At 41.1% G+C, this 24535-nt stretch overlaps 1 protein-coding gene and 1 pseudogene across 6 annotated transcripts in view; one reads left to right on the forward strand and one right to left on the reverse strand.

The window, feature by feature from the left end:
* Positions 1-24535, forward strand: part of FOXP1 (forkhead box P1) — a 630188-nt gene that overhangs the window by 102613 nt on the left and 503040 nt on the right. The window contains exon 4 of one of the 6 annotated variants that reach the window (XM_063122004.1): positions 19155-19197. The exons of the other annotated variants lie outside the window; for them this stretch is intronic. The gene's annotated coding sequence lies outside the window, so the exon portion shown is untranslated. The remainder of the gene's footprint in view (positions 1-19154; positions 19198-24535) is intronic. 6 annotated transcript variants of the gene reach the window in all.
* Positions 14503-24535, reverse strand: part of LOC134395456 (poly(rC)-binding protein 2-like) — a 44153-nt pseudogene continuing 34120 nt past the window's right edge.

Below are 24535 nucleotides of genomic sequence, written 5' to 3' on the forward strand. Positions count from 1 at the left end.
GCCATCTGTACTGTTATCACAAGCAGCTTCATAGTTGTTCAAACTAATCAGCAAGTTCTGCGAAGAAGCTTTTATTTATTACATTTTTATACCGCCCAATAGCCGAAGCTCTCTGGGCGGTTCACAAAAATTAAAACCACAAAAAACATCCAACTGGTTAAAAACACAATTACGAAATACAGTATAAAAAGCACAACCAGGATAAAACCACACAGCAAAGTTGATTATAAGATTAAAATACAGAGTTAAAACAGTAAAATTTAAATTTAAAATTAAGTGTTAAAATACTGAGTGAATAAAAAGGTCTTCAGCTGGCGACGAAAATAGTACAGTGTAGGCGCCAGGCGGACCTCTCTGGGGAGCTCGTTCCACAACCGGGGTGCCACAGCGGAGAAAGCCCTCCTCCTAGTAGCCACGTGCCTCACTTCCTTTGGCAGGGGCTCACGGAGAAAGGCCCCTGTAGATGATCTTAAGGTCCGGGTAGGTACATATGGGAGGAGGTGTTCCTTCAGATAACCTGGCCCCAAACCGTTTAGGGCTTTAAATGTCAATACCAGCACTTTGAATTGGGCCTGGACCTGGACTGGCAGCCAATGAAGCTGGAAAAGGACTGGCGTAATGTGATCTCGTTTTATCCAGGTTAGGGATCATTGCTTGATCTGCTTTGGTCTTTTGGTGCAAAATGGTTTCCCGGGCTGTTCCCTTTTGAAGATATTGAAGGATTTGAAGGCTTTAAAATTGAGGTAAGCAAGTGGAGTTTATGAAAATTATTTAAAGGAGATCTCTGGAACGCCTTGAGAAATTATCCTTCAAGTAATGGCCATTGTGAATGTGATATTCATATAGTGTGGATTAGCCTCATAGATGTTCTTGGCAACTGTAATGGTATCTATCTAGTACATGAAATCTGTAAAATAAGTTAGACATATTTGAAACACTTCTTAATTATCTTAAGTTTACTATATTTGTAATAATAAAAACATATTTCTAACGTGTGAGGTTTTTCAGTGAAAAACAGAAACACAAATATACTCCGAGAGTAAGAGAGAAATAAGTTTTTTGACAAAAATGGAAACCCCTGTCTTTACATTTCTGTGAATGTAAAGCAAAAATGAACCTCAAGAAGCCATCTTGTCCACTCCTTTGCACTGTAGCACAATTAATAAGAGTCCACCTTGAAGCAGTTTGGCTTGCTGTAGTTTAGGCATATTAACTTATATGGCCTATAAATGAGAAGGAATGATATGCTTAGCAACACCTTCGAAAATATTTAGTACTTTATTAATCCTGTCACATAGTTCCTTATTAACAGCTGAGTGGCATAAATGCAACAGTATAATATGAAATGTCAGTTCACAGGCTTCTGCAGTGGAGGCTACCACTCTAACCATTTGACCACTTTCAGAAGTAAGGCATACCTTGTTTTAGGAAGAAAGAAATATGTCCATTTATATGTATAAAATAATGTAATGTGGCTTAACTGGGCACTTTGTCTTTCTTGTCTTTTATCATCATTGGGTTGGATCAAGACTTGGTCCATAGCTAGATGGGGTGAAATCCTGGGGCGATCCCTGGGATCGACCCTGTGCATTCACGTGACGCACAGGGGATCCCGGGATCAGGGAGGCATGATCCCTCCCTTGCCCCAGGATCTCGCCCTACCCTTTGAGCCCAGTTTTCCGCAGTCCCGGGCTGATCCTGAGACTGCGGAATGTGTGGCTGGGTGTCGCAGTTTGTCCCGGTTCCTTGTGTTTCCTCACGAGGAGCCAGGACCCACACATGGGGTGCAGAGCTCCTCAGGAGCACTGCGCCCATCGGGGGAGTTGGGGAAGCAGAGAATTTTTTTTAAAAAAAAACCCTTACCTTTTGCACTCGTGCGCATCTTCTCCTTTAAGAAAAAAACAAAATGCTGGGAGTGATGCCTCCCTCTGAGGTTGTCGCGCACTGTGTGTGAACAGAGGGGGAGATTTCATGATAAAAATATTGTGAGATGTTCACCCCTCTGTCCCGCTAGATCAGTAGGTCTAGCTAAGGCCTTGGTTGAGCTAAGATCCCATCTAAATCAATGGGGCAAGTTAGTCTCGTTGGGTACTGTGCAACAGAATGCTGGACTAGATAGGCCTTTGGTCTGATCCAGCATGATTTTTCTTATGTTCTTAAGTCATGTTGATTAGAATGGGTAACAAGTTCAACTAACTTGCAGTACTATCCTATTCTAGATAAGCGGGTATAAGATTGAAGCGCAAGCTCTATTGAAAACAATTAAACTTAGTTGCATTTATAGGATTACACTGTTAATCTGTTTCCAATCCAGTCTCTTTTTGTGCATAATTGTATACGCATGTATGATCAACATTTTATGATTTACAAAACTGCTAGCAAACTTTTTTTTTTAAGTTCATGGAGTAATTCAAAGCGAAAAAATTCAACCAATAAAAAAAAGGCAGTATGTTCAATAATATGGAAACGAACACAGCTGCCTTGTTCCATTGCTGTGTCTTGCTTCCCTTTTTGGCTCTTCTAATGTCAGGTAATGATTCAAGTCCAGGAAAGAAAGAAAATTGGATTAACATTGATAATAGATTAGACCAGCCTATTAATATTGACAAGCTGTCACTGTTGTTAAAATGCTATTGTAGTAATCCAAGTAAACTGGTAACACTTTATATAGCAACATAGTAATCTCAAAATTATCAGCCCACAGAGGTGATCTGCAATTTGATGTTTCCATTTTCACCCAATTTGTTATCTTACAGCATTTATTCCCATTTTCCCACTGCTTTAGTAACCTGGAATAACAATGCTAGTGGCAGTTTGCAGATCATGGTGGGTTAATTAAGCAACCCAGAGGTCCAGGTTTACATGTCACACTCACAACCTCCGATCGGAGGTGTTTACAGAAAGCAGAAGTGGCTCAAACGTGGAATACATCCCTGAAATCTGTGGGCTAAATAACCCGCTATTTGCTGCCAACTGAGTTATATAGTGCTTCTTATGACATAGCGTTGTTCCAATTGAGGCATTCTATCCCAGGAATGCTGCAGGCTGCTGTGAGCAGCAAAGCTGCTTCTTCAAGCAGAGCCATGCCTTTTTCTTTTTCTTTTTTTAGTAAAAGGAGAGGAAAGAAGAAACATCCACACCCATATCATTTTTAAAAGTGAGATACTCCAGAAAGCTCTCAAGAATTTTGTCCCCTGAAGATTAATCTAGTATTTGGGATGGGTTTTTACTCCATCCCAGAAATTGCTGGGCCTGAAATCTTCAGCTAATCAAAAAAGTGTCCTTTTTCTTTTGAGCACATGTTCTCCTTCCCCATTATAATTAGATACTTGTGTGTGCTTTTTCATCCTATCCATGGTTAACAATTATTTTCTTATTGATTTTTGCAGCAGAGAGTGACTTGTCCAAAGCCACTGAGTAAAATTCCTTACTGATCAAGATTTGACCTTTGTTGTGCTCTAGTTCTTCGTTCCCTGTGATCTTCATTCCCTGATGATGACTGAATTAATTGGAGACTCAAGTAGGATACAACTGGGTGAATGAGCTGCAGAAAAGGTCTGGAACTAGGCCTTCTCAGCGCTTTCCTTCAGTTTCCTTATGAAATTGTTTGTAAATTGGAAATGTATTTTGGCATTATAAAACCACTATGTTTCATAGCCAGAAAAGGAGGAAGCAGAGGGAGGAAATCACTTGCTATAATGAAATCCATACAAACATAACTTATAGCTACCTTATGCCACAAACAATACTTCCTTACACATTTCAACAAACATTTAAAGAAAAATGCAAGTAGAAAATTCAAATCTGTCCTATTGTCCAAATAAACCTACTCACTGGAGCTAATATTATTTGTTAAATGGTGCAAAAAACTATGAATTATATAATGATGATTACTTGGCAATCAGAGAAGTGTTGCGTATTCTGTAGCTGATTTTGTTAATGAATGTGTTTAATTTATTCTGTTTAGACTTTTAACTCATCATGGGCAGTATCCAATGTTGCTGCTGCATCAGCACACTCCCTGCCAACTTTTGCAATATGCGAGACCCAGCTAGGGAGTGGAATTAAATGAGATCTTTTGAGCAGGTCAATGGGGGTTGCAGTCAAGGTGAATGAGAGAGAGCGGGGGTGACTATAGGAATAGTTAGCAATGCTGCTGCTGCTTCCTCTCCCCGGGGTTGTGAAAGTCCATTGAAAAATGGGGGGGGGACTCAAGAGTGGAAGGATGACAGATCAGGGGTGCATCACAGGATTCCCCCCTCCTCCTCCCACAGCTGACCCTCAAGTATGGCAAAATCCGCCGCTGCCTCTCCCCATGCTGATGCTGTAGCTGCTGATACTACTTTGCCCTGCGTACTTTTGCACCGCGCCCCTGCTGCCATTGGCGAGAGCATCAAGCTGGAGGGAAGAAGCCCGGGCAAGGCCAAGCTGCACACAAAGGATGCAATGGGGCCACAGCAGCGCTGGCGGGAGCAGAGCATCAAACTATGGCTCGACAAGGGCCTACAAGTGCCGCCACCGCCATGTACCTTCTTCAGTACTATGCTGGGACACTGCCGGTTGATCTCCTCTTCCTCCACTGCCACTTTTCCGCTGGCCTCCTCTGACGCCGATGCAACAGCAACTCTTCTGGTGCCACTTCCTTCTCATCGTGGCCTCTTCTTCTCTCCTCTCCTCCTGCTCTTCTCTCCTCTTTTTCCCTCTCTGCTCTTGTTGCTGGTGCTGCGGCACTGGTGCTGCTCCTGCCGCTGCCACTCTCGTCGCTGTTGCTGCGGCCCCAGCTCCAGCCCAAGTGCTGCTCCTGCTGCTGCTGCTGCCACTCTTGTTGCTATTGTTGTTGTTGCTGTTGCTGCGGCTCTGGCTCCGGCCCTGCTGCTCATGTTGCTGTTGCCGCTACCGCTCTTGTCATTGTTGCTGCGATCCTGGCTCAAGCCCCGGTGCTGCTCCTGTTGCTGCTGCCACTTTCATTGCTGTTGTTGTTGTTGCTGTGGCTCTGGCTCTGCTGCCACCACTGCCACTCATCGCTGTCGCTGCAGCCCCGGCCGCAGCCCCAGTACTGCTGCTACTGCTGCCACTCCCCTCTGCATCCCCAGTGCTGCTGCTGCTCCTACTACTGCTGCCGATAGCCAAAGTCTTCTGTTCAGCACGTATATGCATGCCCCTCCCTGCCTTTCCCAGGAGTCTCAACTCTCACGAGACACCTGGGAAGTTGGGTCTCCACGTAAGTCTCATGAATATGAGACTTCCAGGTTTTTGATGGTGCATCCCAGGCTGAGACAGTGAGGGACATCACCTCTCCTGATTTCTTCGGAGGTTTATTTAATAGAGTAAAACTTCAACTGGCGGCCCGAATCTGGACTCCAGATTCAGTCAAACTGGATTTTCCCGGAGGGGTTGGTCATCCTAACCCCTGGAAACTAACTGAAATGCTTTTTTCCTGTATGGGGTATGTCAGCTGAGCTCCGTTTTGCAAGCTTCACTTGCCTGCCCTGATCTTATAATGAGAGTTTGGGTTCATTTCCTGTTCTGTAGTGTTGGATACTGCCCCCTGTCTCCAGTGACTCAGGATTGGAATCAGCATAATAAGGCTGCAATCCTAGACATACTTACCTGGGGAGTACATTGTATTCACATCAGTGAGACTTCCTTCAGGGCAGCATACAAATAATATGTTGTAATATGTGTGCTGTGCTGAATGGAGATATAGGGGCTGTTCACATGTAATGGCAGCGAATCGTGGGTTAATTAACTCAAGATTTCCCATGGCGCATGCCGGGTACATTCTGCACCCTTTTTGAATATTCAGACTAACTACTGAATTGGGTTAGTGAATTGTGGGTTTCTCGATTTGAAGTTAGTCTTGGAGTTCAATGTGAAAGTTAGGAGTGGTGGGTAGCACCCTTTTCTGTATAGATGTCATGATTCCAAGCCCTCCTGCTGAGATGTGAGACAATAAAGAGGTCTGCCGTGTAGTCCACAAAGCTTTATTTAGCAAATAAACATGTCTTAACACCTGAAGGAAGAGAGAATTCTAGGAGCTTTCCTCTAAGCTTAATTGGGCTAACTAAGCTATGCAGCTTCCCTTTCAACAAAGGGAAAGTCCCACACAGTCCAAGAGCCACTTTAGCTCAGGGAAAGTCTTTCTCAAGAAGTCTTTGGTGAGTGGCTAGCCTGGTAAACCACCTCACACCTGCTCACAACTCCACCTGCTTGACCCTGTGGCGGACTCTGGGATCTGTCAACTCTGAAGTCCCCTCCCCCTCCGACAGTAGCTGAGTTCCCAGGGACTGTGGGAGGATGGGCTCTGAGTTGTTGGCATTCTCTCTGATAAACTCCTGGGATGATTTCCCCTTGGAGAGTCTTCGAGGATCTCCTCCCCCACCTCCTGTCTTGGTTGGTAAATTTCTAGTCCTTGTCGTCCTCCAGCTTCTTCAGTTTCTGACTCTGATTGACCTCCTGAAACCCCTTTCCCCACACTATGGAGAACAAGCCCGATCCTAACAATAGACCGTGTTGGGCATTTGACCTGTCCAAAAGAAATTGACTAGTCAAATATTGTCAAATGACAGCTGAATATTTCTAAAGCATTAATATTATAAGAAAAACAACAAAGCTAATGATCAGTAGGTTTGGTACTTGTGCAAATTACAAAAATAATAATGAGATAGCTGTTCTTGTGAAACAACTGGCTGAAATACAACCTTGCTCTTGTGTGATAGAACTTCTCCTCTGCTCTGCAGTCCCTGTAGCCCCCACAAAATCCAATCAGAAAGGTCCCCCAAACTCCAGAGCAGATTTTGAGGGGGTTGCATGGGGAGGAGCAAATACCCTTTTTCCATTTTAATGATGGAAGCAGTTCTGCTCATGGGAAGACTTCATTGGATATCATCCATTAACTTAGAACAAAGTTGTAGCGAATTATTTATTTTGTTTTATTATATTTGTATTCCTCCCTGTCCCAAAGGAACTCAGGCCTCCATTTTATTCTCCCAACAGTCCTGTGAGTTATGTTAGGCTAAAAATCTGTAACTAGCCCATTATCACCTCATGACCTTCATAGTTGTGGATTTGAACCTGGGTCTCCCTGGTCCTAGTATTACACTGTGCTTATTAGGCAATGGCCCTTTGCCACTGGCAAGTCTTTGGAGATTTCTACTGTTATAGCCGAAAGTCAGTGGGAGAAGCTTTGTTACGCTTCCAGATCTTACCTAACTGTGCTGGGCTAGTAGGCAAGCTGCCATTGCTCCCTGCTAGAAAATGAAACCCTAATGAAATATTAAATTACTCTGGCTACAGAGAGCTTGTTACATTTAACATTCTGTAGGTTCCAGTAGATTCCTGGTTTGTTCTTGTGTCCAGTCCAAAGTACAGAGGTTAATGTGTTAGAGCCTGCATAGTTTTGAATCTGTGGAAGTCCTTATTTAGGCATCACCGGCAAAAAACCAAACCAACCTCATACTTGCCTAATGCTTTCTTGGAACTCCAAGGTTCGCAGAACTCATCAGAAAATGGTGCAAGTTATATCTCTTTATGGTAGATTGATGCCAGAATATAGGAATTGAATCTTTAGTTTTTAACATTTTGCAGTTTTAAATGACGTCTTCCACATCTATTTTATGTTAATTTTTCCGTATGACTTTGCTATGTAGATTTATCATAAATTTGGCACATTTGAAGCACTTTAGGGGAAAAAAGCAGCAATGATGGTAATAACATTGATATCACCAGCAGTGATGCTGAGAAGACAACCAAAGTTATCTTTATCCTCTCTTAACATATATTTATTACCTATGGACTAATACCATGATTCCCCCCCCCAATCATTAAGTTTGTAACAGCAAAAAATGTGATATTTCATATTCTTCAATCTATGTCTATGAGCTGTGTGATGATTTTAATGCATATTGATGATTATGAGACATTGACCCTGATCAGACGACATACTAAGCCACGGTGGTTAAGCTTATGGCTTAGTGTGTTGTGTGAACCATGACCTAGGGCATGTCTACACCAGGGGAGGGGAGGGGGAGGATCTCACGATATGCTGATCGTGAGATCCTCTCCCTCAGTCCACATGGACTGCGTGACATCCCGGGCATCGCAACTGTTGCAGCGGCCATTTTTTAAAAACAAAAACAAGAAAATTAAAAGGTAAAACAAAACAACCCCCCCCTCCCCACCCCGATGGGCATGGAGCACCTGAAGACCTCCGTGCCCTGTGCTCGCGTTTACTTGCAAGGAGCCGGGACGAAACCAAGACGGCTGCCCACACCTCCCATGGTCTCAGGTCAATCCTGAGTACGTTGTTGGTGATATATATCTATATCTATATCTATATATATATATAAAATAATCCTGAGACCACGGGAAAAATCTGACTAAAAGCCATCCTGGTAATCCAGGGGAAATGGAAGAATCATCCCTACCTGCCCCCGGGATCCCCTGTGCGTCATGTGGATAAGGCATCATCTAGACATGCCCTTAGTGTATTGTGTGGACCATTCCTAACCATGGTGGCTACATAACCACGGTTTAAATATGTTCACTAAGCATTTGCTGCAAAAGGGTTAGTTGTCTAACCATGGCTTAGTGTGTTGTCCGAACAGGCCCACACAATGTAATTCTAAATATGTTTACTTAGTAAGTCTCATTGCATTCAATGAGACACATTCTCGGGAAATTCTATTAAAGATTGCAGCTTTAGGTTGGTATGGAAACAATTGTACTTGATTAAAGGGCCCCTCTAGCTACACATTTAGTGTCTATAGAATTACTATTTGAATTAGTACCTCGACCTAACCTGATTCATAAAGTTAGGAGGCAAAATATCACAAATCACTTGAATTAAAACACATACCAAACCTTCCCACTTTGAAATAACTAGTAAGGAACCCAGGTATGTAAATAGATGTCTATTTGTATTTATAGGGATATAGAATCTGATCTGATAAATGCATCACAAGCTTTAATACACACCTTTCCAACTAACACCCAGGACATTAAGAGACCTTTTCCAAGCTATAAAGAGATATTTATCCATTAATTTTTCACTCCACAGAAATGTCACATTAATAATGTGGTATTTTTTGGTTGGGATCAAAATAAAAAATCCAGTCATGTCTCCTGGTTGCATTTATGCCCCACAGGAGGACAGTATCATGAATTTCATTATAGCCAAACACATGATGGCTTATACCATGGAGAACATAGTGTTCACCTGACTGAAAAGCCTTTCAACCTTTCAGTATTATTGGTGATACAGATGTTTTAATGCATGTGTGAAACAGCCATCTATGTCACAGTGCCACCTCAAGATACACATGGGTGATTTCTTACTTCAAAGCACCTTTACACAAAACCTTTCTGCACATGGAAAGCTAATGTGGCACATCAAAGCCTGTCCTCTGTTTGCATTCTGCATATGGGAAAATGTTGATATAGGGGCACTATCAAACAAGCAATTTTTCATGTGCATTTTTGAAGTGGTGCAGCTTCTAGATACCCAAAGGTTTCTTGCAACTTCAGAATGTATGAAGTATGTGAGGAATACTGATATACGTAACTGGCTTGGGGCCAGGTTACCTAAAGGATTGCCTCTTCCATATATACCTGCCTGGATCCTATGATCTTTCTCAGAGGACCTCTCCTTGATACCCCCACCAAATGAATTGAGGCTGGTTGATACTATAGAAAGGGTGTTTTCATTGGTGGCACTCCGGTTGTAGAATGCTCTTCTCAGAGTGGCTTACCCACGTTGTGATCTTTTCAGTATCAGGTGAAGGCATTTTTTTTATTTTACCAGGCTTTTAAAAATTTAAAACTTAAATTTTTGCTTCTTTCCGTTAGACAGAACCTGGAGTCCTCTGCCTATTCTGTGCCTTGCTGGCAAGAGCCAGGCAGGGTGAGAGGAGGATGGTGGAGATTTTCATTTAAAATATAAAATGTAGTTATACGGGTCTCTGAGTCCATCTAGCTGACATACGTATTGGTGGATGAAGAGAGGACTTCTTATTTTCCCATGCTTTCTTTCTCACTGGTTCCTCTTTCTCCTCCCATCCACCCATTTCCTCCTCTGAAAGCTGTACATTTTTGCCAACAAGCTGGCTGGAAGTAGACCTTCTCTCGGAATCCAAGGAGTGGAGGAAATATTTTAATTTTAATTATTGTGGATTAGTGCTAGGGTAGGATCCAGCATCAGAGTTCCAGCAGAAGAAGGATACTGCTTGCATAGTGGGACTTACATGCCCTCTCCTTCCCACTGCAGCCCCCTGTACACCTTCCAAATCCCCTCCAGATGGTCCCCATCCCTCTTGGTCAGATTTGGAGGGTGTGCAAGAGGCTGCAGTGGGGAGAAGAATGCAGATGTCCTCTTCTGCCAGCTGTATCCTTCCACTGATGGAATGAAGATGCTGGATTAGGTTTAGTTCAAAAACAAGTATAGCATTTGTTACTTCCTAATTCTGTACAAGACATGTCAGTATGGGAAGTTCTGCTTTCTTGTTTGATTGATATATCTACCTTGTAACTTGCCTAATTTTGGAGTCTAGGGAAGTTACTTTTACCAATAACTTTAGCCATTATAAATAAAGTATGTCATGGAAATAATTGAAAACCATTTCCACTTAATTCTCTCCTTAAACTAACAAAACCTCTTCTGTACTAACTTCCACAGTTTTCATTTATTTGTGAGGCCATAGCCCAATAGCAGGATAATTACTATGGATGAGCTTCAGATTGGAACAAACCCAAGCATGATCAGGTTCTGGTTCTGGTGCTTCCCAAGGTAAAGCAGGCTTCCTTCCAAAGCCATCGGAACCAAAGCTGTATGAGGCTTTGCAGCTTGTGTTTCAGAGATGTGGGATGTCTCTTGAAAAGAAAATACTGTTTTATTTGCACTTAAGGGTGAGGGAAGGAGTGTGTTTGAGTGACTGACAGAACCACCTTCTAATCCTAGTGCATGTTTTTACCAGGGGTTCCAATCACTGTGCTTTGGGGGAGGGATTGAGTTCTATTAAGTGTTTCAATGAAATTCTCACAGCTAAAACTTCAGGTATAGTAGGGCCACAGCTAGTGTACCAGCCTAAGCTGATAAAACACACTGCTTCCCCAATTGGTGCAGGGTCCAGGATGACTCCCAGACTACATACTTGGTCTTTTAGGCAGAGTGCAAGACCAGTTGCAAACCTCCATCCAAAATAGTTGGTTTAACAACGCCACAATCTTCTGTTTTCTCTTATTTGTACAATGTAGCAGCTTGGGAGTAGTAAGTAAGGTGATCGGGTAGGGTGGCCTGGCATCACGTTTTGTTTGTTCATGAGTTGATTCTTTCTTCGTTAACTCAATTCTTCTCCCGGACATTTTCTTGCAAAATATTTCTCTTTTGGATACCCTTTGCTTTCTAAGTCATTCTCTGTTGTCTCTGTGTGTTTTTGTGTAGAATTAGTGAATCCATCCTCCCTATGTTAGCAAAAAGAAATTAAATGATTTAGTTTCTGTTGTCCTACAGTTTCACTAAACCTTAGTTCCCCATATTAAATCTCCCACATTTGGGTGGTGTGTGTGTGTGTGTGTGTGTGTGTGTGTGTGTGTTGCTTTTTCCCATCATCATTTACTTTTGAGTCTACATTCTGCCAAGAAATAAAAAAATGTTTTCAGTAGTTAACTTTTAAAACATCTGAATATAAAGGCATGTAGCGCAAATACCGTTGCATTCTGACAAAGAGAAAAAATGTTTTGTTTTTTTAATTTCCCATGATAGTCAGTGGGAGGCATAAAGTCACAGATTTCTGAATCTTGACTCAGATTTGGTACCTGTGTTGAAGTGGATGAATTCTGAATCAATCCAAGCCTAAATAGGCCCTTTTCTAAAGTCTGAGTCAGGCTCTGAGTAAAGTCTTGGGGTCAGTGTGCAACTCTTAAGAATTAGTCAATTTCAAAAACTTAGGAAAGAGATTGTAAGGCCACCCATATTGGAGGGGATCCAGAACAGGTGCAGTGCTTCAAACTATTTAAAACCTTTCAGGGAACATTTATGGATTCTGGGCTCTTGGCATATTGTTAAGTTTAAAGTAAAAATCCTGCATGAAGGTTAAAAATACGCAGTGTATCGGATCACTGAAATCCACATCTTTGAACTTATGTTAATTGCTTTACAATATTCTTGGAACAAATGCTTCTCTGTAGCTTAGCAAGTCACATTTAACCTATGAAATAAAATTAAAACCATCCCACCTGCTATAACATATTTTTATTTATATGTTGCATGGTGCCATATGGTCTATGTTAGAGGTCCTCCAAAATATATTGCTAGCTTTATAGTTCATTGTTAAGGGTAAATTTTTTCTACTGATTTGCTGCTAACAATTTAATGCTATTTCTAGTAAATATTTAATTTTAAAATGCAATCCTATACATTTTGCATATAGTTAATTTGCAATAGATATGGCTAAAATAACAGCCTTTAGTATGTAGACTATGGTTCACTACATTACCCAGTTGCCAAACCAATACTTACAAGTTGAGAAACATGGGACAGCAATTCATGTTTTAACAGTTACATAAAGATGTGAATAATGGATCTGAGATACCAGCTAAAATGTAAGGCATCCTTTTAGTCTTTGCAGTTTCAAGTCCAAATAATAGATTGTGTATGAGGTTTACAGGAAGTGCTGCTGTTAGTGATGGGCAAACACATACACACACCCCTTCCAGACATCATAGGGAATCATCAGGAGACATAAGGTATTTTTCTGAATGACCATTGAGATTCGAATGACTGAATGACATTTGGCAAAATAATATTAGGCTTCTACTGCTGGGGGCCAGAAAAGTGTGCGTTTCAACAGAAGGCTGCTTCTTTGATTTAGCATCTTTGGGGGAATCTACACCAGCCATTTATTCCAGGATTGTATCACAGTCGTCACTAACGGGCCACATGATGTTCACCTGCTCCCACGGTGATCTTGGCTCCACCTTTCAGTTTTCCCAGAATATCCCTGACTGCTTTTGTCATGGTTTTTTCGGCTCTCTCACATCAATTGTGAGGAACATTTGTGGTGTAGCCCCCTTTTTGTGAGGTCATTGCTGTTCACCATGAGTTCTGGGATCAGCAGACAGCCAATTAGCTGTGAGGGGTGTGTGCCTGGGTATCGGTGTGTTTTACCGCCAAAGTTGTTTTTTTAAAAAAAACACCACAAATATCTCTCTGCACAGGAGCGCATATTTGACGGAGTTCCTATCCCCCCATGTGTTGCTGTGTATCTGCACTGGTGCGCATCCTCACGAGTAATTAAAAATAATAATCCTGTGCCCCATAGCCATCTGCCTAGCCCCACTCACTTCTACCAATACACATGTGGCTATTGGGCGATATAGAAATACAATAAATAAATAAAAATAAATAATAAATGAAAATAAATGCGTAAATGCTGTAACAGGACACACGTGTTCCCACAACGGCACTCCTGTCATTGCAGGAAAGTTCACTCGGGTGTGCCCCGTGAGTGCTGACTGTGGGAGTGGCAAAACTCTCAATCACCCCTCCTCTGTTGCGAAAGGGCTGTAGTTGAAGAAAGGGCCTTTATCATCAGCCAGCCCCTGTATTTGCTCAAAAATTTTGTAGTCCTTCTTTCTGGAGCAAAGAGCCTAGAAGACAGACTATGTCATCAACTAACAGGGCCATACAAGCCCTTTTATGAGATTATCAGGGCTGGGGTGCTGGCTCATTTTCCAAGATTGCACAACTTCCTTGCTTCCAGTGTCCCCATCTTCAAGAGGCAGGTTATGCATATAGATTTACATAGGAGCTGGAACCCTGCATGAACAGTTACACATCCTAGGGAAGCCTGTGTGCCACAGATGTGAACATGGGGGTGTGGGCAAGGAGGTTGCATGACTTCAGAATCTGGGCCAAAGGAGAATGCCTCTTCTTAGATCCCAGAAGGGGATTCATATATCCTGAACAGTTTACATTATATATTTGTGATAAAATTCTTGTAAGCCACTTTGGTAAGAAATTGTGGCAGAAAATTTACTTATTCATTTAACGTATTTATTATTTGCTTTTCAGGATAGGAGCCTTCCCAAGGCAGTGCAAGGCATTAAAATGCATATAATAGAATCAATAATAACCCCACCCTGAGTAAGTCCTATTGAATTCAGTTGAGTGTACTCTCAGGCAAGTGGCAGTACAAAACTTATGGAAAATGCCCAGCAGTTTAGGCCAGGGGTAGACAACCTGGTGCCCTCCAGATGTTTTGAAACAACTCACAAAATCTCTAACTAAATGTGCATTTTGGCTGGGGCTAAGGGAAGTTGTATTCCAAAACATCTGGATGGTGTCAGTTTGTCTACCCCTGGATTGTAAACCAAATTGCTTACTTTGTCTTACTTTCAATTCTACACCCAAATAAAAGACATCTCCTATCCGGAGATATTCTCAGCAGCTGCTGTTGTGTCCCTTTTTCTTATTTGCATGTAGAACAGAAAATTAACAAACCTGGAATCACTGAGTGCTCAGAAACTACACAGATGGATCATGGGGATGAACAGCAGAAACGGGTAATGAGTGAGGTGGTTGTATTGTCCTAGCTGCTTCCCATTCCACCAGTCCCCGAAGAAAGCCTGACATTAATTAGATATTGAGCCAGGATAATGCTGGCTGCAGATCCAGTTATGGTAACTTGCCTGTCAGTAGATCCTTCCACTGAACGGCAATTTTGATCTGCGCCCCAGACATCTGGCGCATCTTATTGATCTTGGCGCCTTGACGCCCGATGATACAGCCAATCGGATCATTTGGAATGGTGAGTTCATGAGAAGTAGTTTGAGCTAATGCATCCAAACCACTGAATCCAGTGTTTTTATTTTATTTATTTATTTATTTGTTACATTTATATACCACCCCATAGCCGAAGCTCTCTGGGCGGTTTACAAAAGTTAAAAACAGTAAACATTAAAAGTACACAAAATTTAAAAACATAAAAACAGTATAAAAACAACAGTATCCATTTAAAAACAACAGTTCTGGGGGTCCATTAAAAAACAAACTTAGCGTTGTTAAATGGTGTTAAATGCCTGGGAGAAAAGAAAAGTCTTGACTTGAGACATTGGAAAGTGTGGCTGTTGCATTGCCAACTGGTGCAGCTTGGTCAGCTGACTGACTGCGAAGATGATAGGAGAACTGGATGGCTTGGGTCGGAAGGGGATGGTGACACCCATTTGGGGAAACTCCAGCATGACCACACAGATCTGTTTGACACACGCTATGATGGACTGTGAAATCTCAGCAATGGTGATCGCTCTTTCATTAGAGTTGGGTAACATGTCTCCTGCTATCTAGACCTGTGCCCCTGTGTTCTCTCTTATCTCCTTGATCTTGCATACTCCTTTCCCAATGAGAGAGCCACATTGGCTGGCAGGTACCACAAATCTCAGAGTGATTGGGCTGCTAGAAGCCGTGCTGTTGGTCATTGAGTTGCTGATATTGTCTTCAAGATAGTTAAAGATCATAGCAAATGCTTTGAAGATGAGATGGCATTAGTGGTTCTTATTTGTATCTGGCTTTTAAAACATTCCAAATTTGGGTTTAACTTAGTATTTTGTGATGTGCATATGTGATGTTACAAAAAGGTGTGGGAGTTGAAACATGTCAGCCCTGCACCATTGGAGGAAGTGTGCATCTCTAGAAGTACCAGGGATTTTCAGGAAAGTGTTGTTTGAAGTTAACCATGTTTTATTTTCACAACCAATTCTTGAATCACAATTTATATAGTTGCTGTGATGGCTACATCTAAACATTGTAATCAGATTACAACATGAGTAAAATAGGTAGAGTTCATTTCTTTGTCCCCATCTCTCTCTTTTGTACAATAAAACCCTAAAAAATTCAGCTGCCTAGCTAATAAAAATCACATTTCTTTTATGGACTTGGCTTATTTTAATGAACATTTTACATTTACCGTGCTACATTAGCAAAGTGTCTCCTGATTTTATGTAACAAAGGTTTACATAGTGGTTTTGAGAGGACTTAAGTTTTATTATTCCCCCCCACCCCCACAAAAGCTCTTAAAATGCAATATTTCAGTCAACAACTATCAACCAAAGATGGTGATGCTGCTGCTACATTACAAAGACAAGAGGCCTGCTAAGTATCTGTTAGGGAGCTGTAATATAATGTAATTGCTGGAAAAGCAGGATAGTTCTTAGTAGGAGAGAGAATAAGGAATCCCTACCAGCTCATCATTCTTGAGTTATTTTACAGTAGTAAAACTTAGATGCTTGCTTTGTCAAACACCATTGGAGTTAGCGAAGTAGGTTATACAGTGTTGTATTGTTGACTAATGACCCTTACTTGAATGCAGTAGCAAGTTAGAAAGATTAAAAGCCACACCACTATAAGGTTTTCCCTTATATAGTTTTTAAAAGGATGTTTTGATGTCATCTCAGCATATTTCATAACTTACATATTGCATTGCACTGCAGGGCAATTATGGCTTTCTACCATTAGTTTTAGGCATGCATTCCTGGAAATGGCCCAGGCCAATATGATTGTCACTGATATGGGATACACAAATTACATTTAACCTGTGTTCTCCCGCCTCCAACTCACTGTCGCCCTTCTGCCAAAACATTAGTACCACAAATTTCTTCATACACACACAGTCACCTGCGTGTTTATTGTAAGATGGTTTTATCAGTCTTGAACCACTGTTTGCTTGCTATTTATTCTGTTATGGAATCTGTCATACTTCATTTTTTGTTCTTCTCTCTTCTATGCATCCAGTATTTCACTTATTGGGCTGGTTCAGGCTTAATGCCAAGCCATAGTTTAGCTCACGGTGGGGAAATTATGGCTATCCAGATGTTGGACTACAGCTCCCATTACCCTTAACCATTGGCCATGTTGGCTGGTGCTGATGGGAGTTGGAGTTCAGCATCTGTAGGGCCACAGATTCCCCAATCCAGGTTTAGCATTGCAAGAATGACAGGGCCAGCCCAAGTCCTTTTGCTGCCTGAGGAAAAGGGTAAGGTTCCCCAATTCCACAAACATAAACAAACTGAAGTGGATTTAATTCAACACTGACAATGAAACAATGCCCTCCATTGCATTTGAGAGCAGCAAGCTATCTTAGGGGGTGCAGGACAGGCAATCCAGGGGTAATCTACCCTCAGCTTAAAACATTCTAAAACAATCTAGGAAACATTTTACTTCCTACTGCATTTTAATGTCTGGGGCCGCACCACTCCCGTCCCATCATTCCTTCTTCCTGAGTATGTCGTTTCATCGATTCACACGCCCTTTCTCCCGCTTCATCTCTTCCCCTTAAAACGCTCCCACCAGAACCCAACCCCCCTTTTTTCTCTTTTCATGAGCGATCTGCACATGTTCATTTCTCGTGTTGCTGTAGGGTATGGGAAGAAGGAAGCGATGTCTCACCACCCGCCTGCTATGGCCAGTCGTCAGGTCGCCATTTTAAAAACAAGGCAAGAGTCTAAACATACCTGTGGGAGTAAGCCTCCTCTAGATTTACACTTTTCTGAACAGGAGAATACCAATTAGGTCTGTTTCTGCATAAACAAACAAGACGCTTGCAAGTTTATTTGGAGTTACTAATGTTTAGTGTGTATTAGATGTAGAGGATATTTGTTTATATGCAAAAAGGATAAAAATTAATCTTGTTTATTTCAAATATAAGTAGATGTAAAATTATATTATAAAAATGTTAAGGTATTATCATTGCATGTCTATAACATGCTTTATGCTTGTATCCTAAAATGCATGTTTTGGTCAAAAATCTTAGCTTATTGCTTCACTACTAGAACCCTGTAAGGGTAAGTGCTTATCTCATGCCCAATACCTTGTTTCACTTTAGGGTCAGTCTTTAGTGAGGTACATGCACAAACTGATTCCTACACAAGAGTCTCTTTTCAAAAGAACAGCCAAATTCTCCAGGAGGTTTGCATTTCATTAAGCCATTTCCCACATATATTCATCCAGGAACTTTTTGGGTGGAAGGCAAGGGCATTGTAGCATCCCAGTCTTACAATCGCAGGAACTGCAGTAATAACAGAATAACATTCAAAAAGTGGGACTAGGAAAGGCAACAGTGATGTCTGTTCAGCCTTTTCCCACATGATGGCCATAAAACAATTTCTCAAAAGTATTGAGTGGGAAGTTTGACTTTTCACCCTCCTCACACCAATTCCAAGAACAGTGGCCAGCAATCTTCAAGACCACCTCTTCCAACTAATATGCCAATTTTGAATTTAGCACAGCCTAAGCAGGAATCATATCCCTTTTTCATCATCATACTGGAGCAAAGCTTTTCCTGGTGCTTAAAACTGTAATTTTGGATAAAAGGATATGTAATAACTTCAAAAATATGTGAGAAGATCTTCTGTTAATACTGGATAAACCCCCTTTAACTTCAGAAAGCTTAAAGTCAAATTTGGCAGAGCTTACAAGGATGGTGAACATAGAGACTTGAATGTAGTAACCACTGGTATATGAGTGTGTGTGTGAGGGGGTGCTTTTCTTCAGATTTGGATTATGTTATATATCTGCTGGGCTGTTCCACTCATGGCTGGCAGGTACCAGACAGGAGCTCCTCTGGTGTTACTTTATAGTGAGCTTTGGTATATGATCTTGATATATTTTATCTCATACCCTTCCCCTCTCTCTCTGGTGTACGTTGTTATAAAATAAAGAATTCTAGGCAAATAAGTGTATGTTAAGACTGTAGAATACATGAAGGAGAACAAGAACTATCATTTGTTTCTGTTATTTCAGCTTTTTAAAAAAATATTAATAAGACTGGGAAGTAAAGATCGTGAACATAATACCTATGTGAATAATGATTCACCCAGTTGTCTTTTTGTTTTGTTTTGTTTAATTCATATGTATCAGATACATGTAGTAAAAGGAAACATTAAAAATAAGCTGGAACCTGATTTTTGAATTATTTTAAAACAAAATAATTCATGTTAATTTAGAAATCAGAATAAAACCCATCCACAACTGAGGTTTCATGATCTATAGTAAGATTGCATAAGGGCACAGAATGAGGCATCTGATTAATTATGTCTTTTTTTCCCTTTTGGCATTCTGTTTATGACAATTACACGACTCTTTATTAACTCTCTCTGGAAGAAAGCAGTGTTAGAGGATGAGAAGAGATTTCCTTCATCTGTTACCCTGTAGGTAATTTTTGTGCTTTTTCCAGTATTTAAGTGCCTCTTAACTGCTTGCTGTCCATCTGTATACCATTCATAGTACTGTAAACTAGTATATGTAGCATGACCTTGTAACTTGCTTTGTTTGTGCATCTGCCAGGACAATATGTTGCCTTTCCTTAAAATGCAAATATGCTGCAAACGGCAGAGAGCTCCTTAGTCAATAAATAAATTGAGGTTAGGGAGGGGGGAAAGCCCTGTACCTAATACCCATTTAATTTAAATTCATTTTATAAACATAAAGACGCCTTTTAAGAGAAGCTTTAATTCAGACTAGCACCTTGATTTGTGGTTGCCATGGAGAATCAAATCTGTCATTTGACAAGAAAAGTCACCCATTTATGACAGCACTTTATCTTGTCTCTCCAGGGGAAGAAAATGTCAAAAGTGAGAGCAGGAAAAAAAATAAAGCCTTGAAACACCAGAATTTCTTGATTTCATTTTTATTATTCAGCTATCATATCCTTTCTGATAATAGCAACTTGGTGAAAATAAATAATGTTCCTACAGTAAAATCAAATATTTCCTATTGGAATGGACAGGGCTCTTTGTGACTGTCAGCGCTGTGAAGTCTGGCAAGAAATAGTGTTATTAGATAAACCCACAGTGCCCAAATCCCATTTTCTTTTCATTACAGTGTCAAAATAATTATACCTGTGTAATTTGGGTAAGAAATTGTAGAATAAGTAAAACGGTCCATCGGAACAGATTGCTTTAAGGCTGTGTTATTATGGGGTGGGTTTTTCAGCAGGCTGTAGGAAAAGAAAACGGTGTTATAAAAAGTATTTAAAATTTCATTTGAATAAAGATGTGTGGTTAGCCTTTCATATTATTCACAGAAACATGAGAAGGCAAATGCTATATTCCAGTAAGATATACAGTAGATAGACAGAGAGACAGATAGTTTTTGTAGAAGAGAGTTAAAAGGTGAAGGGTTTTTCTTTCTTTCTTTTAACACTTCAGAGATTCTGACCTGAGATTCATCAAAAGAATTCCAGAGCTATTGCGTGAAATCTAGTGTGATCAAGGACTCTTGGAAAGTGATTGTATTTCGAAAGGCTTAAGAGTAATAAGAACTGAGTAATTCTCGGAATGTGACCAGAAGTTATAACTGTTTATATTTAGTGCACCTACACACCAAATCTGCCTTTGGGGCAGAAGTGGTATTTTCTTTTCTTTTTTTACTGTGAATCTTAAAATGCTCTTTAAGTGTCCAGAATAAAATAATCCACGCTATGCTGCTTTTCTTGAGAGAGCTCTTTTTTCCTCCGGCCTGTTAATGCATTGTGTGGTTGGTTGTGGTTCAAACGTAATCTTGTATCAATGAGATAGTATTATAATAAAGTCCTTTAGTGAGGCTTTAGTGTAAATATAGAGCTAGTGGCAGGGAGCTTCTTTCTGGAACAGTTGTGCCTGCACTAGAAGAGATTATATCTGCCTGTCCTCCCCCCCCCCCCAATTCCCCAAAAATGTGGAGAGAAAGGAAATGGATTGAACTCCTACTCCCCCCCACCCCTTTTGAAATTGGCTTACATCGTTGGATTCATAGCCAAAGCTACTTGGGATTTCCTACGAGGAAACCGGCAATGCAGTAGTTGTTTTCCTTTTACCAATGTTAAGTTAGCACATGACAAGCCTTTAGAGCCGAAAGAAAGAAATGGCAAAAGAGAAGAGAAAGATGAAAGGAAAAAGTTGCAACTTTGAGAATAGCCCCTACAAATAGATTTCAACAAATACCTGTTCGGATTCTCTTTCTCTGAAATATTAGAATCCTTCATTCAAAGGAACTTAACTTCATGCCTATCCGTATACTTTATTGTGATGTAAAATATTAAGATAACCTTATTTATAGAAATAGAAAACTATTATATTATATAGATTGATTGTTTGCAAATAATTAAATTTAAGCTGATGAATAATTCCCTTCAGTGCTTGGATGTTGTACAGAGTTTCTTTTAGCATGACCTGACAATTGTCTTGGGCTTCACCACATCAATACTGACAAATGGTATATACCAACTGAGAATAAAATGGACATTGACACAGGGTACATTGAGAAAGAAGAGGGCCCTCCAATAAACATTTGGTCCTTGGTCCCTTCAGTGAACAATTCCTAAGGCCAGATGATTATGATGACGGCAACAACTGTGTGTGTGTGTGTGCGCGCACACGTGTGTGTATGTGTTTCTACACAACTTTATTTTCTACGTGATCTGTTGTAGGATAGTCTAACCCCCTGCAAGTTTATTTAATGTTACCATTAATCCGTTGAAGCTTTTTGTCACAGGCAGGCCCAGCCTGTCTTTGTTGATTGATGCTGGTATCTAGTTAGCTGCTTATCACTTTTCTCAGGAGTGGTAACTCTTTGCCAACTTTTGATTGGAGCTAGGGGCAAACCTTACGCCAAGTGGCCTTTCTTAATTTTAGAGTCAATACTGCAGTTTTCGTTTCCCCCTTCACTAAAGAAGGCTCACTACAGTCACATTTGGGAAACTTGGCTGTAATAATATTGGTAAAGTTACATCTCGATTGGGTGAGTTAACCTAAATGCTGAGTTTTTAACTGACCCGAGAATAGTTGTTTTAAATGGATATTGTTGGTTTTATACTTTTGGTGGTTTTAAATTTTGTATTTCTGTTTTTAATGTTCATTGTTTTTAACTTTTGTAAACTACCCAGAGAGCTTCGGCCATGGGGCGGTATATAAATGTAATTAATAAAATAAAGAAATGGAATGCAAGAGGGTTGCTTAGCACCCTCCCTTTAAATACATTGCATACAGCTGATCCTCACTGTTCTTCTTTTTTAACTTGAAGTAAGCACATGGGATCCTGATCTGAATTGGACCACCACAAGTAAGCATAGGAAGTTAAAACCGTCCCACTCCGCCACTTTCCATCCTAACCTTCCCAACTCCATCCCCCATGCACAGGGGCTAAAAAAAAGAGAGAGAGGTGTGTGGAAGTCCTTTGGCACTGATGAACTTCCCCACTTTCTTTTAGCCCCTCCAGGGTTGCGGCAAATTTAGGGAGGAACAATGGCTAGGTATGAAGCTTTAAACCTCCCCTACGCATGTGCAGTGGTCCCAATCCAGTTTAGGCTCCTGCATACTTGTTTCAGGTTTTTTTTAAAAAAAAAAATGGTGAGGATCAGCTGCATGGTGCATATTTAACATAGCATCTAGTTTATGATTTTATTTATTATTTATTTATTTATTGCGTTTATATACCGCCCCATAGCCAAAGGTCTCTGGGCAGTTTACAAAAGTTTAGCCATGAATTAAGAGGGTAGGTATGAAGAGATAGACAAGTGTATGATGTGCTCCTCTGCCTTAACTCCCCTATGGCCCTTCTAAGCTGAGGAAGAGAAAAGGGAGACCAAGAGACCAACAGGGATGCAAGCCAGTGGTGCAGGATGTGTGTGTGTGTGTGTGTGTGTGTGTGTGTGTGTGTGTGTGTGTGTGTATATAGAATGAGAGTGAAAAGAGCTTGTGAACAAAATAATACCCATGTCAAGCTGCTCTGACTCTCTCCCCCTAACAAAGCACCTGTCCCAAATGAAAGGTTAAATGAATTAACAGGAGGAAGGAAAACGCAAATTAGCAATTGAAAGGGCCAGGTGGCACCTCTTGGGGCCTGGATTGGGCTTGCAGGCTGCCAGTTGCCAAACCTTACACAAGATGGCATGCTATGTTGTGTTTCTATAAGTGTTTTAGTACTAGGGTGACCATATTTGGGAAACCAAAAAAGAGGACACCTAGTGTGTGTGTGTGTGTAAGCAGCTTTCTGAGTCCTGCAGAAATTACGTTATTCCCCCGCCACCTTAAAGAACCCGATTGGAGTGGAGGAGGGGAAAGGATTTCATTCTGCACCACCACCACCCACTCCAATTGGGGCCTTTTCTATAATGTCCAGGAATGACCCACTTTCCCCTTTAAGACCTCAATTGGAGCTCGGGGTGGGGGAATGATGAGCCTCAAGAACGCATGTCATTCCCTCCTGCCATGCTAGTGGCAGCCTTAAAGAGGAAGGTGTGTCATTCCAGGACATTATTGAAAATTATAGAAAACCCCCCCCGACACCATGGAAAGAACAAAAACCAGGACAAATCCGGGGAAATCCTGACAGTTGGTCACCCTATTTAGTACCATCTCACTCCTTGCAAAGAAGTGCTTTGCTTCTTTCCCCAATTTGAAACTGTCAGAATCTACCACTCTATTTCTTAATTTGATTCTCTGTAGAGCAAAGCTCTTAGTCATCATGAATTCATTTTTAGTGCTGGTACTTCAGTACTGGCATCAGGAACCTCAGGCCTGCTAGCTTCTTCCCCAGGCCCTGCCCCCCTCCCAGAAGGAAAAAAAACCCTCTTAGCTCTGATCATCAGAGCCCTTCCCTTCTGCATGGCGAGGAAGGGACCTTTTGTCACCCTGCATCAAGGAAAACTTATCTCTGATCAGCTGCTCATTGGAGATAAGAGCTTTTTCCTGCTAGGATGGTTAGTGGAACTTGAGAAGGGAGTTGTTGAGTGAATCAGTCTTGCTTATATTGGGACTTGTCTTGCTTACTTTTGAGTAGATAATGATGCTTATGTCTGAGTAGATATGCAGTGGCTTGATATTTGAAAGTGCTGCTGAGTGATTTAGTCCTGCTTACTCTTCAGTAAACATGCAAGGGCTTATCCTGCTTTTTTCCAAGTAGGCTTTAAATGGATTCGAATCACATTTTGATCATTTGGTCCCACTGACAAATAGAATGTGGCCCTTGGAACTTTTCTCAGACTGGAATTTGGACCTTGCACTGGCCCTAGCCCTGCTACAATGGGACAAAATTCTTTGACTGTATATTTTTACAGCAAGATAAAGATTCCTTAGATATACTTTCAGTGATGTGGGAGCTACTTTCCTGTGTCTTCTTCTCATGTCATTGTCATAGGCCTAATCTACACCAAGCAGGATATAGCAGTATGAAAGCGGTGTGTAGTATGTGTCAATGGGCCCCAACAGTTGTCAGAGCACCTCAAAACTGCTATAAAGCAGTAGTGTGGCTCCTGCTTTCATAGTGCAATATCCTGCTTGGTGTAGATTAGGCCATAGTTGAACCCAAGATCCAATAACTTCCTACTTGAAAGTCACCTAGCCAGGAATGAGGGCAACTATAGTGTGTTATTGGGTCCATCTATGTGGTTCCAGATTAAAAAGTCACCAGAGTGTTGTTGTGGTAGGGGATTTTGCTGTGCTGGTAATGGTACTATGAATCAGGCCATAGATTTGCCTCCGTTTTTTCTAGAAGTGGCTTTGTTTCTTT

This window comes from Elgaria multicarinata, chromosome 3 (genome assembly GCF_023053635.1).
Source record: "Elgaria multicarinata webbii isolate HBS135686 ecotype San Diego chromosome 3, rElgMul1.1.pri, whole genome shotgun sequence".
Classification (NCBI taxonomy): domain Eukaryota; kingdom Metazoa; phylum Chordata; class Lepidosauria; order Squamata; family Anguidae; genus Elgaria; species Elgaria multicarinata.